The sequence below is a fragment of the Aethalodelphis obliquidens genome, unplaced genomic scaffold (assembly GCF_003676395.1).
Source record: "Aethalodelphis obliquidens isolate GAN/ISIS:26980383/991018 unplaced genomic scaffold, ASM367639v1 scaffold33, whole genome shotgun sequence".
NCBI lineage: Eukaryota > Metazoa > Chordata > Mammalia > Artiodactyla > Delphinidae > Aethalodelphis > Aethalodelphis obliquidens.
In genome coordinates this window covers 19,063,398-19,078,336 of record NW_020837977.1, presented here as the reverse complement: position 1 = coordinate 19,078,336, position 14,939 = coordinate 19,063,398, and positions in this window count along the sequence as shown.

Sequence of the window (14,939 nt, the reverse complement as noted above, 5' to 3'; positions counted from 1 at the left end):
TCCGACTCTTGTTGTTTCCTGGGCGAGTCGAAACTCCTAGGAGACCGTGAAGGTCTAACACTATTTTCTAATTTTCCTGTGTTTCCATTGATGACATGATTTAAAATGGGAAGGAAAAATATTATTTCACCTGATTTTTAAGTTCTTAAAAGTACATTTTGGAGCTTCCCTGGTGGTGTGGTGGTTGAGAGTCCGCCTGCTGATGCAGGGGACGTGGGTTCGTGCCCTGGTCCGGGAAGATCCCACATGCCGCAGAGCGGCTGGGCCCGTGAGCCATGGCCACTGAGCCTGCGCATCTGGAGCCTGTGCTCCGCAACGGGAGAGGCCGCAACAGTGAGAGGCCTGCGTGCCGCAAAATAAAAATAAAAAAAGATTTAAAAAAAAAAGTACATTTTGGGGGAATTCCCTGGCGGTCCAGTGGTTAGGACTCAGCGCTTTCACTGTCAGGGTCCAGGTTGGATCCCTGGTCGGGGAACTAAGATCCTACAAGCTGTGGTACAGCCAAAAAAAAAACAAAACAAAAAGTGCATTTTTGACTGAAAAAGGAAAGCATCCAAATGTATAACTCACTCTTTAGAATATTCATAGACCGACCATTCTCTCTCCTAGAAATCTGGATCCTGTGATTATACTGCTAGAGAATTTAATTTAGTCAATGATATATAGACAAATACTAGACTTGGATTTGGTTTCTTTTTTCTTAGTCTACAGGGCATTCTTCTAGGGAATCATCTGGCCTCAGTTTAAAATCTGTTAAAATATGTCCCCAAGCATTGAGGCTTATGAGGGATTGTAGGATTTTTCCAAAGAGAGCTGTGAAAACATGTGTTTTCCCAAGCTACCTCTTGCTCTATATTTCCCTGTGTAGGTTGCTACAGTTCCAAGGTTTGGCTCACACCAGCCCACGTGCCCCGTGTTTCTTGCTCCCCTCGGCAACCTCTGAGGACCCCAAAGGAGCCCTCCAACCTGCAGACCTCCCAATTCACATCCTAACCCACAGAGCTGTTCCCAAGCTCGTCCTGCCGGCCCTCTATTACCACCACCAGTTTCTTCTCTCGGAGGTCAGAGAAATTAAAATGTTGCCACCATCTGTTGGATAAAGAACAAAATTGCACTACTTGGAAAGGGTATCTTGAAAATTGAACTGGAGTTCTCAAATTTCTGATTTTTATTTTGACTTAATACTATAACATTTTATTTCTAGCGTTCTACCTTATTTTCTTAATTTTTTTCCCACTGGGTGATATACATGTCAGCTATCTGATGCCCCCTGGACATCTCCTGGTTGCCTAAAATGAACCCTAAACTTACTACATCTAAAATGGAATGCAAGCCTCTATCCAAAACAAAACAAAGTTAAAAAACAAATAGTTCTTTTCCAAGGTTCTAGGTTCCAGGCAAGAGCTCAACCATCCCCGAACCCCAGGACACGTCCCTTCCTGCCATCAGCCTCAGTCAGCCTGTCACAGATCTGGATACGAATTCCTAAAGAGTGCTACAACTTGGCCACTTCTCTGTATCCACCACCTCCTGCTGGGACTTCCGAAATCCTCCTGATTTTCCAGAGCTCCCAGGTCCCTTCCCTTAATCCATTCTCCATGCTGCAGCCAGCAGGGTGATCTCACCAGCACCAACCTGATTCTGTTACCCGCCCCTAGACTTACATCCTTCAGGGACCTCCCCCACTGTTGTTCAAATCAGACAATAATCCTTAAGGGGCACCAGGTCATGCCTGCTTGGCCCCTGCTGTCTCTCCTGTCCCGTTCTCCCCACGCCCCCGTCCCCCGGCTGCAGCCCCCGTGTCCACGCTTCTGACGACACCCTTCCCCGCCCTCCTCACCCAGGTAACTCCTATCTCAAGAGTCACCAGTAAACAAAAATGCAGTGAATGGAATTCCTCATCGACACTGTCCTTGCTTTTTAGATTATTTAGGTGAAAATATGACAAGATTCAGAGTCCTCTCAGGAGGCAGGTGTGAATTTTCTGCCTTCCCTCATCAGGGGGAAAGGTAAGATGAACATACAGGTGAGATGAACTAAGTTAACTGGGGAAGAAAAGAACTGGGAAAAGCCCTTTGAGAGGTTTCATGTCTTCCTCTATTACACGAAACAGGTAAAGTTCTCATGAAAGAATATACATCAGCCGTGGACGTTTTCTGACGTTCGAGGATTTGGGTTTGGTTTCTTTTTTCCTAGAGTCCACAGGACGTTCTTCTAGGGAATCATCTGGCCTCATTTTAAGAATCTGCCCCCTTACGTAGTCGCTGTCACAATCCTCAGTCATGCATAAGATGTGTTTCCTGCTTTTAAAATACCTTCATTTTACAGCATTTTGACCTACAGGCAATGCAACCAGTTTATACCAGGTCAGAATAACATACTTTCAGGGGCTCACTCCACTGAACTCTGGGGTAGTCATTTTCAGACATTCCTTTGTTGCAAACCTTTCAACACCAAGTAAAGATGTTTGTTTTTCAAAAGGTTGCTTAATGATCATTCTTTGTGACATTACATGATGGAAAGTCAACAATCTGACATTTGCCATATAAGAAAAACAGAAAGATGGGGCTGAGAAATACGATAACAAGAGCTGCGACTGCAACAGCCAGGAAGTCTGGGCTGGTTTCTCGGTGCAATTTGTTTCTTTTAGTCTGGCAAAGGTTTTGGCTTCGGTTTCGTGTTCTTTGATTATTATTATGCCTGTCTACTAGTGGAAACTGCAAGTACTCTTTCTGTCTCTCCACCCTGAGGGAGTGGAGAGAAGAAATATGCCAGATCTGCTTTGAACTCGGGTTTAGAAAGAAAACAATCCCAGTTTTGACTCCAAACACCCAGAGGGCTACTGATCCATTTCACCCCATTCACTACACAGTTGCCCCATGACTGAGTCAACCCACCTGGGCAGGAAAGCCCCCGAGGGCACCATGAGGGGCAAGGATGGGACCCAGAGACACATCGGTGTGATCTCCTGGAAGCCTGTTCAGGGTGAGCCATCCGCTTTATTGCTGGTGGAGTGGGCATGTCACAGAGATGCCAAAGTTTCTCTAGTTGCATGGAAGCCCTCAGGAAAGTCATCCCAGGACCCCTTGGCCTCAGCAACAGGAGGTTATAAACCCTGCTTCCTCCTGGTGGTCGTTGATCAACAGCTACCTGTTCAAGTGGAACCAGCTACACCTAGTGTGTTTCTTTCCTGTGGCTCAAGCTTTACCGCCAAATGGACCCACAACTATACTCCTTGTCCTTCATGTGCAGTGACCGTATCTATCGTTGTAAGAATGTCAGGATGAAGTGGACAGCGTCTTCCAAAGGAAAACGCCAAGGTGAACTTCTTTTTCCATTTTTTTTTAAATTATAGTTGATGTACAATATTATGTAAGTTACAGGAATACAATATAGTGATTCACAATGTTTAAAGGTTATACTCCATTTATAGTTATTATAAAAATATTGGCTATGTTCCCTGTGCTGTACAATGTATCCCTGTAGCTTATTTTATACATAATAGCTTATAGGAGGTGAACATTTTTAAAATGTAGAGAATATGGCTATATCCATGTCAAGGAATTTTCTTTTTCCACGGCATATCTTCTAGTGATTCCTAATGCACAATTAAAATGTATAACGTACTTGAACTATCTTATGAATTAGTCATAGCACAGTAGCACTCAGGAAGGAAAAGCAGTTTCATGAACTCTGTTACTGAGACATTTCTTCATACAATTAGCTTAGCGTGTACTGGTTTTCCATGGCTACAGAACAGAGCGACAGATTACGACAACCTCGGCAGCTTCAGACCATGCGTGTTGATGGGCTCAAGGCTCTTCGGGTCAGAATTTCACACACAGGGTGGCTGGGTCTCCACTCAGGGTCTCACAGGAGTGAAACTCAGGCACTGGCAAGACCGGGCACGTCTGGGGCTGGGGCCTCCTCCAGGCTCACCCACCTTGCAGCAGGATGAAGTCCTTGGGGCTGCAGGACTGGGGTCCCCAGTCCCCTGCTGGCTGTCAGCTCCTACGGGCCACTCTCGGTTCCTGCCACATGGCTCCTCCAGCTGCAAAGTCAGCAGCAGAAGATCTCACACAGGACCGTTCCCTGCTGCTCTGACCTCTAGATCTGGGTTTAAAGGGCTCACGGGATCAGCTCAGGCCCAGGGAGGATCAGTCTCTTCTTAAGGTCCCCTGTGCCTCGGAACCGGACCTGGTCACAGGACGCGCTCCATCCTGGTCACAGGACGCGCTCCATCCTGGTCACAGGACGCGCTCCATCCTCGTCACAGGACGCGCTCCATCCTGGTCACAGGACGCGCTCCATCCTGGTCACAGGATGAGCTCCATCCTGGTCACAGGCCCAGGGATGTGGGCCATGGACCATTTTGTTTCAAACCTTCGTGTGGAGACAGGGTTCTGAAATGGTTTGAAATCTATCAGGGAACACCCATGTCCACAGATTCACCTGTTGGCTTTCTCCCCAGGTGTCTGGACTCCAGCGCATCCCAGTGGAGGGCACCGGTCTGAATGCCGAGGTCTGAGGCAGGCCTGGGGAGAGCGCAGCTCCCCCTCTGTCACCGAGGTCCCCTGCCCGGCTCCTGGTGGCCTGGGCAGCTGGCTCAGGCCACGTGAGGCTGTGCTCCGGCTGGCGTCGCCCCTCCTCCGCCACCTCTCCCCGGTTCTATTTTCGTTGCCTGGATGTTACTCATTTGTGTGCATCTTCTGACACCTTTAATTGCTCTCCTCTTCCCACGCCTATTAAGTTTTCTCACCCTTTGATATTGGCATTAGGAACATTTTAAATAATTTGCCAAATAATGTTTTCCCACTGCTGTTTTCTGTAAGTTGCCTTGCTTTGCCTTTAACCCTGTATTAATTTTGCCATAAAGTGTCAAGCTGCATGGAATGAGGTTATTTTACACATGAGATTGGAGGCCTCCTTAGATCTGAAGTCTTATTTCTTCTTATGGTTATGAACTCAAAGAAGAGGCGATTTCATATTGCGATTTCATACTGCACGTTTGCTTTGAAATTCAAAATTGATTTTAAAAATGGTTCCATAGGGGCTTCCCTGGGGGCACAGTGGTTGAGAGTCCGCCTGCCGATTCAGGGGACGCAGGTTCGTGCCCCGGTCCAGGAAGATCCCACATGCCGCTGAGCGGCTGGGCCCATGAGCCATGGCGGCTGAGCCTGCACGTCCGGAGCCTGTGGTCCGCAACGGGAGAGGCCACAACAGTGAGAGGCCCACGTACCGCAAAAAAAAAAAAAAAAAAGGTTCCATCTTCTGGCACACAGCAGGGTGTGCTTACCCCATGGAGTCCGAGCACCAACTCCAGCAAGGAGTTAGGACACTTTTCCAACGCTGAGATTCTCTCAAACTGTCTGTGAAGCTGAAACACAGAATTCTTATCGTCAACACTAGAACAACAAGTCTTCAAATCCTGCCACACTTCACTGGTGTCCTTTTGAGATGCTCTGAGGTGTGGATCTGTTTCTGCCTCCTGTGAATAGACCCTCACTCTTTCTTGTGGCTCTCACCCCTGGGGCACAGTTCCCGCAGCCGAAGAGCAGAGACCGGACGCAGCTCTCGGACATCAAAAGAGTGGACAGGAGCAGGTTTACATGCTTTACACGGTCCAGAAAGTCTGCCCTCACCTCTTTCATCACGTCTGCGACCTTTGCGATCCGATGGACGGAATCCATTTCTACCCAGGAGCAGAGGAAATGAACCTACGCAATTTCTGCAAAATGTGACCCACTTTTCTTAAGACACGCTGGTGCCCTCTGCACCGGGTAGAAGGATGCTGTTTGCTCTCCACTTTGTTCCAAAGCACAACTTTGGACTCATCTTAACTGTGAACTGAGAAAACAAAGAGCAAAGTGTCCTAGAGGGAACCTTAGAAACTAGGAGAAGGGGAAGTTCTGGGAAAGACCCCACAAAAGAAGTCAAAGACGGAGAGTTTCTAGAGCACTTTCCTGAATTTAAAAGAGGTGCAACTGAAAACAAGATTCCCTGGAGTCCTGTGACCGAAAGTCTAAAAACATAAGCGTGCATTAGACTGGCAAGTGCCCACAATCACACTGAATGAAATGAAAGTCTGCTCTCTCCTACCCCAGCCCAACTTCACCCTACAGCGCACGTGGCAAGGCGCAGTTTACACGGACGTCGCACATTTACACACAAATGAATTGCAATCCACGATCCTCCAAAAGTGTGGTTTTTGTTTTTACTTTGTAGGCACACAAAGAGATGCGTCAAAGCCTCTTCATCTGTCAAATCACCAGGACGAACTATTTGACTGTGACTTGAAAAGGAGGCAAATGAGAAGGTCCGACTTTTTAGAAAACCAATGGATATAACCTAAAAGTATCTAACCACTTGCTAAGACTTTGAGATCCTTTCTGCTCATCTATCCGAGGTAGGCAGAATAATGGCCGCCTAGGGACGTCCGTGTCCTAACCCCTGGGACCTGTGAACAGGTTGCCTTACACGGCAAAGGGGAATGAGGCTGCAGATGGAATTAAGGTCGCTCATCAGCTGACCTGGAGATGGGGGCAGTAGCCTGGACTGTCCAGGTGTGCACCGTATATCACAAGGGTCCCTAGAAGGGGAGGACGGGGCCACAGGAGGAATGCTTAGACGTTTGCTCAGATCATCTGGTTGTTCCCCAGAAGTCTGTGGTCAGAATTCTGCTGTAAGTAAGGACACAGGCTCAGGCTCCCTGAGACTCACCTGATGGACTGATGAGATTCTGGCTTCCCTCCCTCATCACTGCAGGGGAGACCCAGGGCTCTTGGTCGGCCACTCGGTCCCAGCTCAGCCCCAGAGCTGTACTGCTGGGCGGGGAGCCCCCCTTTTATTGAAGGAAATGGCTTTCCAAAGAGCACGCACCTTGAAATACATTGCACTCAGGGCCAACCAAGAAAAAAAAAGAGAGAGAGATGGTATTTACGGGAGGAACCCAGAACAAAAATGAAGCCGAGAGAAGGACAGGAAGACTTTATGTAACTCTCACCCCCCAAAAGAGTACAAAACAACGTTGGGAGACCAACGGCTGCTGTGAAAGGGCAATTCAGGCCTTTTGTTCAGTCATTCAACAAACATTCATGGAGTGCTTGCGATGTTCCAGACCGCCCTGAGGATGAGAACACGAGTTCTACTCTATTACACTGTAAGATCTCTCCTCGGAAATGACATTTCCAGGACCACCTTCCGTGACTCAGTCGGCTCTGGCTCCCCGGGATGCTGCATGTCCCGCCGGCTCCGAGATATGAAGGCTGCTGGCCCAGGGACCGCATTTCGAAGAGTAAAGGGCTGGGAGACCCAGGACTCACGGCCTGTTTCATCCACCTCATTTCACCACAGTTCTCCTGAGATCGTTTATAAAATCCCTGCAACGGGCTATGTTCCCTGTCACTCCTGTACACTGCACAAGGCAATGCTATTTTTTGATGCTGACCTTTGTAAGTATCCTAAAAAGGGGGCTGATAAAACTCAATAACAAGGTGTATTTTCATTTGTGTGTGTGGGAAAGACATACGGGTGAGGTGGACATCTGGAAACGCGGTACCTACATTCATCGAAGCAGAAGGACTCAAAATGCCAGCAGCTTCCAGCGCTTGCATGGATTAAGCAAGCAGGTGCTTTATTTGTCAGCAGGATGTGGAAGCAGACCCACCAGAAACCAGGGATGGGAGGCTTGAAATCTGCTCTCAGTGAAGGACAGCCCTCCGGCCAGGGCACAGGCAGGAGCACGGAGTGGAAGAAATAAACCAGGCCCGTAACTGACCCGCCAGAGACAATAAAGCTCCAGGAGCGTCCGGTTTACGACCGTGTTTTACAAAGTGCGGTGCCTGGAAGTGCTCCCGAGTGCCCAGTTCAGGATCACGCTCCCGTCTCCCCTTCCTACTTTATACGAGGTGATCATATCTTTTATTCACAGAGCTGGGAACGATGTCCTTGAACGTACCAACTGTAGACGTTTCTATCATTAAAGCTTGATTATAAAATCTCCCCGAAGAACAAACGGGGAGGGGCCATGCTGGCTTAATAAAAGTTCCATTAGTCCTGGGAGCAAGGTCGCCAGAAACCCGAATCCCAAACACAAACACACCGTGGAAGCATCGCTGACTGCAAAGGACAGAGTGGCTGTGACCTTTCACACAGAGCCATTTGTAAGTGAATTAAAGGTACAGCAAAGGATTAAAGTTATGGCCGTGAATCCACAATTTTGGGTAGACAGACACTACTCCACAAGCTGAGAACTTAAGTGAACAGTGAGGTTACCTATTTAATTACAGATCTGCAGAAGATTTGTTTTAAAATCCTGACTCTGCATCCGTAAAATACTTTAAAATGTATTTTAAGTAGCCAATTATCTCTTCATGTGAAAGTGCTATTTCCTTTAATAAATAAGAGGAAATACATCCGGTTGAGAGGGTGATCTCTTCTTAGCTCGCATAAACGCACAGTATGGATATGCTAATAAAGTATTTTCAAGGAGCAAAAAAATTACCATTTTCTGCAGATGACAATGTAATGGTTAACCAGTAAAATAATTCCCTCATTAATTACAATAGCTGTAATTATAATAGCTGTATCATCATTAACAGCTATATAATAGCTGTACCACGATTAATACTAAGGCACAAAATCAATTTAAATTTAGTCAGAACTTTTGTTATTATCAAAAAGTTATTAAGACTCCTTTTATGTATAATTTTAATTGGCCCCAAGGCATTCTAAATAGTTGAGCCAATTCTTAAAGCATCAGATATCATAAAATCAACCTTGTTTTCTTCCCCCAAAGCTCATACAGTTTCTTCAGCAAAGTATTAGAGTCTTCACTTTTTTTTAAATGTAGAGAAATGTTAAAATAATTTAATTCTAAACAAGACCCTTGGAGACTATCTTACGTCTCTGGTGAAGTATCTTAACTCTGATTAAAATCCCACATAATAACTACCACTTCTAATGAAAGAGGATCTTACTCAATAACACATCAGAACATCACTTGAAAGTATTAATACTTTGGAGTTAATATACTGAGCTTTAAAAGTAAAAAGGATTTCATGACTGATAATAAAGCTAATATTTATGGAAGGTTTTCCATGTGCCAAGAACCATGTTCTGCATTTTACATTTATTCTGTCATTTGATTCTAAGGTGTATTTGTATTTCTTGTTATTGTGGTTCCCATTTACAGATGAGAAGCCCAAAATGTTAAAATGTGGCAGTTTCAGAACTGACCTTAAATCACCCTGAGCCCACTGCTAACCAACAGCATATGTGAATGTATTGCTCTGACCTTCCTTAAATGTAACTTACTCAAAGGTATGTTTCACAGAGTTTGAGCCCCTCCCAAACAAGCCCTCTAAAAACTGGTCACCTTCTCCTGGTGTAAGATAATGCTTTTTTAATTGAAACGAAATTCTCATTTAACTCTCTTCTGGGACGAACATAAAGGAAGAATATTAAGTAGAAATGGACTTGCAAAAAACAAAGTAAAACAGATTTATGGTTTCTAGCACAATTAAGTAGTTCAGCTCACTAATATAGTTTTCCTGTGCATCCTCCCGGGCCCTGGTGGCAAACAGGCTCACACTCAGACCAGGAAACGTGCGGAGTGTCGCACAGAGAGAGGCTGTCCTCCAAGGCGTGCGCAGGGCAGGGGACCCAAGAGGGATGAACAAGCCAGGGCTCCCAGCACCCGGGGGGAAGAGGGTAGCTCCTGGGTGGCCCCTGACCGGAGCTGTGACTTTAACCCCACAGCGACTCTTCCTGGAGGCACTCGGGGTCCAACACACCAACCTCACGGCCTTCCCCCGTTTGGTCTCCCCCAGGGCCTTGCAGCCCCTGAACCCGACCTGAAGTCCGGGGAAGGGGCAAGGCAGGTGGGGAAGGGGCAGATGCAACAGTGTGGAGGATGGATTTGGAGGGACAATATCCACCCCATCCTCCCAAGAGAATAGGAAGCCAGAAGTTTGTATTTTAAAATACCTATTGAAGTTCTAACCTAATGAATTTGTAAACTTACGAAAAGTAACTTATTCTGCCCAAAGCCATTCCTTGACGTCCCAATCCTCAAGGTCCACTAGGGACACAGGTACACAGTGGGTCACTGTACCAGACAGCATCCTCTAAAACCCTGGAGGGATGAACGTCTGTGCTCATCCTGTGTTTGCCCTTGAGACGAGCTAGTCCGTGACATCCGGGGTATGACGACGCAGCGTCGATGCAGAGCGCGGAGACCCGCGCGGCAGGGGACTGGGCATCACGCGGACCTCAGAGGGACCCTGTCACCGTCACCATTTTCACGTGACATCATCCTTAATTTGGAAAGCACGACAATAACAAACCAAAGGTAGTCATTTTCTAAGTCTCGAAAATTCATTTCAGATTTTTGAGCGAGACTCCAACCAACCCTCTATGTGCCCAGGTGGGCTGGGGAGGAAACAATGATGGAAAGCCCTCCGTCACACCCTCTAATTACATTTCATCGTAACACTTACCCCTGGTGACCCCATCATACTGTCTAATCTAATTCCTCTCCGACTGCTGCCCCCAAGAAATGGTAGTGTCTTGGTAATAACAATAACAGGAAATATGTCTCGGTATCTCCTAGCAGATGCTCAATAAATGTTTGTTAAATAAAGAAATATCAATATACATTCATTTCCTGAGATACCGTTTGGTATAAGGCTAACTTGGCGCAAAATGGATAATTTCAGAGCAACTCAGTGTCACTCTCGAGTATGTCCACTCTGACGAGATGGGTAAACTAAACTCTCAAGTGATGCTTCCTGGACATACTGACTGACGCTGGAGGACATTTTATCTGAAAACCTGGCCTCCCCCTTGGGGTCCAAAAGTTCTTTTATGTGTCTGGAGGCACACCTAGAGCGAGGTATGGTCTGCTTTACAAACTGCCACTTTCAGAGTCTACAGACATTTTTTCTTGGGGGAATCCAAAAATAATCGCACTAAAATGCAAATACCTCTTCTAATTCAAGGATTCGATGAATCTCTGTGTATATTCAGATGAAGATGACCTTCTCTGTCCCATATTTTTTCAATGCTATTAAAAAACAAATGTACCCAAGTGATGCTTCCTCCGGGAAGCCCTCCATAATTCGTTAAAAGTGCTATCTCTGCTGGATCTCTAGGCTATGCTGACTTGCCTTTCAGATCTTTTTGTAACTTTTCCTACACGCTACTTATTCCTCATACCACACAATTATTAAGAGATTTCTTGAAGACAACAGATGAATTGCCTGTGCTTTGCATCTCAATAGATACCAATCAATGAGGCTGAGCTATACTAGGATCCTTGTATCTAGGACATCTTTTCTAATTGCCATCTTTGACACCTTTTCAAATATCTTCTTTGAAATCCTGGAAGCAAACACAGGCTGGATTGCCCTGTCAAACAGAATTAATGCTGTTTAGACCACCTCCAGTGGGGGAGAGAATAAGGCTTTAAAAACGTCAAACAGGCTCTTCAAATATTTATCATTATTTACGTGTATGGAAATGAATGCAGATTTCGGACCACATTCTTTCATCTTCAAATTAGAATGCCATTGATCTAGGTTTGAGTTACTTCAAGGAAGAAGGAATGGCACGACTTTCTGTGTGGTTTGCCACACAGAACAGTCAATTTGAAATCTAGAATCTAAAGAATGTGTAGAAAAGCAAGTAATGGTCACGTTATACAGTCACAGAGTCTGAGAAGAGGAATCACTGGCTTAAATAGATGTCAAACAGTGGAATCCTTTTTCCAGGGATCCAAAAAAATGTATGCAAGGAGCTGCAATGAAAAGTCAGAAAAACAATGTACCTGTGCCTGTGACGAAAACCCAAACCCGCGGAGCTCGCAGAGCTGGAAACGCGGTGGACGGAAGCGCCAGAAATGCAACACGCCGTCGGTTTGGCAGGTTCGGACGCCAGATGGAGCACCTGCCCTCACCTCTTTGTGCACCCATACACCTTGGCACGGTCTGCCACGTCTGCGAAGAGCCACTCTTGAGAGGGAGATGTGATGGAGAGACAATGGCAACCAAGTCAGCCTGGACAGGGCTTGGCTCGGCCAGGCCGGGGACCCTGTCTTTTCCACGTGTTTGTCTCGTGAGGTGAGATTGCGTCGACTGCTTGAGGGCAACAGGGTGGGCGCAAAGGCAAACCAGCATCTTCGATGGGATATCTTTTTAAATTAAACAAGCATAAATGTGGCCGTGAAACCCCGAGAGTGTTCAGGGTTTTAAGGATCCACAGAGCTCATTATTCCCAGAATCAACCTGGGCATCCCCTTTCTATACTTTTAAGACTCTAAGTGAAAGTAACGGCAGCCGAATGAACCGTTCAGACAAGTCTAGCATCATTTTCCAGGTGAAGATGGACATAAGATACGTGAGAGGGCTGGATCAGCTAGGATTCAGGGAGCATCTCCTGTCTGCCAGGATGTGAAGAGGACACAGTGACTAAGACATGGTCCCCACGCCCCAGGGGGACGAATAAATAAACCTGGAGTCTGTTCAGTCTGCATTTTTAGTGGGGCCCTAAGGAGGTCAAAACTCCTGCCGGGGAGACACCGCGAGCGGCCCTGGGAGAAGACAGGCCATCAGCTGAGAAGCCAGCGTGTCACAGCACTGGGCTCATGCAAAAGCCCCTCACAAATACGCCGAGAATTGGGCAAATTTTACACCATTTTACAAGCGGCGAACTGAAGCTGGGGGTGGGATGAAGCGCCCAAGCCGTGATGGTGGATTCAGCGCCAGCCAGTCCAGTCCGATCTGGACTCCTGTTCCTGCCTCTGCCCCACACCGCCCCTCCCAACACACACACAGGACAAACGGCCCGGCCAAAGGGCCTCTCGGATATTAAAGGGAGTAAGATGTGCACACAAACGACCGTATCATGAGACAGAATTACGTGGCTGAAGGCAGACTGAATGTGCTAGTATGGGAGAGTTCTTAGCTAATAATAACCGTAATACCATTGATTGAGGATTGACTAATATACCTAGCACTGCTCTAAACACTGTACATGTTTTTGTCTAAATTGGTAAAACTATAAAATAAGCATCATCTTTCTTAGATGCCTTATTGTAAGTAAATTATTCTGAATTCACCATAAATAATCTAATGCCCTGTTGCAAATAATATTTTTAAGCCACTAAAAGTCTATCGGGAACAATAAATAATGGTACTAGATGCTGAGGGGACATAAAGAAGAAATAGAAGAGATACCGTTTGCTGCCAGAAAGTTTCTAGTCCAAATAGAAACACGCTCTCACAGACACAGACAAAAGTAGGGGCAGCTAGGAATTAACACGGAGAAACTATTTACGTACCTATTAGTGGGAGGCAAATTGAAGGTATTTTGATGGAAATATGAGTTTTGATCAGGTGTTTTAAAGCATTTGCCAGAGAAGAATGGAAAGACACTTATAGGTAAGGGAAATGGACTAAACCTGTAAACAAGTAAGAGACGAAGGACTGACTATAATAAAACAATCGGTGTCACTCATCTAGCACGGTGCCGGCCAAAGGCAATGCTAGGTGACGTCACTTCCTGCCCTGTCCCCTTCACCCTGCTTCCTTGAAGACTCCTGATCACAGGAGAGAGAGAGAACACAGCTCCGTCCATCTGCGTTGAACCAAACAGCTTCCTTGCTGGCCCGTGAGGTCGCTGCAGAGGCAGAAGACACCTCCCCACTTTTCGGGCCTCTTCCTCTGGTCCCTCTCTCGGGCAGGTCCACTCCGCCTGGTGAATGCCTTTCTCCACATCCAGGCCCCAGTCTCCCAGAACCAAGTCCAGTACCAAAGAGAGATCCTATCCTTTCACAAGTCTGAATAACCGTCACAGGCTTGGTTCCCACTGGCCAGAACTGGGTTATCCGTTCAGCCACTAACCACCGAAAAGGGCCTTGCTTTGACTCTGAATGAAACAGGAGCCAGGTGAGGTTTCCGAGAGGAGGAACCCCACGACCCGAGTTAGTTTTGAAAGCGTCACTCTGTCTGTGGTGGGCAGGGTGAGAAGACCAGTCAGGGCTGCAGAGTGACCCGCTGAGCCGGGTAACCTGGACCAGGGCCGTGGCAGGGGCTACGACGAGTGGTCAGATCAGGACACAGCATTTCGAAGGCAGGGCCCAGATACGCTCCGGAATGACTGGCGGTGAAGTACAAGGGGAGGGGAAGAGTCGAGGATCATATTTTAAGCCTGACAACCTGGAAGGATGGGCTGTCCTTAACTGGGATGGAACAGGTGTCTATTAGAGGAAGCCAAGAATATACTAGGCAGCCAGGTGAACACCTCCAGTAGGCAGTGGATACACTGAGTCAGGCTGGGACCTGGGACCTGGGACCCTCTGCTGCAGTGCTGAAATGCCTGCACCTGGAGAAACCTCTCCTCAAGCAACAAAATATAAAGAAACTATAAGGGACTAAAACTAACTGTGTGCGTGCGCAGTTGGGGCAAATTCTGGACAACAAGACACAAAAAGAACAAAAACCCAACTGCCACTTCCAAAGAGCCAGGAGCAAAAACGGGGTGTCGGGAGCAAAAGCAGGGTACAGGGCATGCTCCCTACACACACCACCACCTAAGCTACCCCCCCGGCCCGACCCCTGGACACACCTCTACCCTCACCCCATATAAGGAACCAAGCAAGGGAACCTGTTCCGCACTCTCATTCCCCACCCCGCTGCAGCAGGGGCCCCAATAAAGCCTTGCCCGAATTTCTGGTCTGGCCCCTGATCAAGTTCTATTATAAGGAGCCCAAGAACGCTGGTCGGTAACCGTACTTACTACTGTGTTTGCATCCACAGGGCAAGTCTGAGCTGGGGCTCTAACAATATAAATGTAGGAAAGAGACAAGCACCAAGGGTTGCACCCCAGAGCCCCCAGCGTTACTTGGTGATGCAGAGGACAAGGGGGATAAACACAGGACA